We start from the raw sequence: 1413 nt of genomic DNA, 5'->3' as shown, positions 1-1413 counted from the left end.
TGGTAAAAATAAATTTTTTAGATTTTTTTTTTCAAACTTCATATAAGTTTGTCCTTTTCAACTAGTGGCATTAGATCATATTTTTGGATGTCATAAGGTGATGTGGTCAGAAAATTTTCTTACTAACTTAGCAGTGAAGTGTTTTTCATTATTATTATTATTATTATTATTATATATTTTGGCTAAGCAAAACATATTTCATTATCATATAGATCACTAGCGTAAGGGTTGTTTTGCCCACATGAAACGCTATATTAGGAATGAAACACTCCATGCCTCTAGATGTCAATGAAAAAATATAAGTATAAAAAAATAACTTAGTAAGAAAAGTTTTTTTTTCTCCCCCAAACTAAAATTTAACCATTAATGATTTGAAAAATATCTTAAAACACTATCTATATTTATAGATTTAATATTTATATATATATACATATATATATAATTTTCTAAGAAATTCTTGTAAAAAAATAACTTAAAAAATTCTTAAATAATTATTGATATATTTAAAACTAAATTTTAATGATAAAATAATTAAACATGTCAAAACTGGTTGATGCCCCTAATCCGAATCCAACCCTTTTAATAATCGTGTTAGACAGATTAACACTATTATGACCCAAACCTTCTAATTTCGTATCGTTTTCGACTCATGTTCACGAATCATATTATGATTGTCACCCCAAGCTACCAAACAAGCATGTTTGGGAATTCTAAGAAAATTTATTTTTACAACCCATAGTTGTTGATTATAGTGCTCTTGCTACGAGGTACTATTTGAACGATTGTGATTGGTCAAATGTTTGGATCATTTGATTCTTTTTGGTTAAAATTTCGTCAGTTAGACAGTCAATTTGTGGGCCAATGCTCTTTTTCACTTGTCATCTCTGGAGGGCTAGGGACCGACCATCCAACCCTATCTATTTATATTTATATATTAATAAAAGGAAATAAAGCTTTTACTTGGAAACTTTCATTACAAAGAAAAGTCTTCTGTTTTGAATTTTTTTTTAAGAATCTCCTCACAATAGAAAGTTATTTTAGAGAAATAATTACTGTGAAATATTCAGTAAAAACTAATAAAATATTTTCTATAGTTCCATGAAAGGCCTGGAGATGCAAGTATTTATGATCTTACTCAGGATTTTGCCAATAGACCTCAATGATATAATTGAGTTCTATATGAATATATTTACAAAAGTACTTTCATGCCCAAATCACTTATAATGTATTAGAAAAATGGCTAGGGTTACAACATGGTTACTCCGAATAAGAATATATGAAATGTTTTATGGACGATTATGAGTAAATTTTGCAATTCACACAATGATCACGTAACATATACAGTTAATGTTGAGTCAGGGAGATCGAGTTGGAGGAAAAATCTATCATCAAAACTTTTGCTAATCTCTAAGA

Source organism: Akebia trifoliata, chromosome 11 (assembly GCF_017979445.1).
Source record: "Akebia trifoliata isolate Shusen 1 chromosome 11, ASM1797944v1, whole genome shotgun sequence".
NCBI classification, from domain to species: Eukaryota; Viridiplantae; Streptophyta; class Magnoliopsida; order Ranunculales; family Lardizabalaceae; genus Akebia; species Akebia trifoliata.
The sequence above is the reverse complement of the archived record's forward strand: the minus strand, read 5'-3'. Positions refer to the sequence as shown.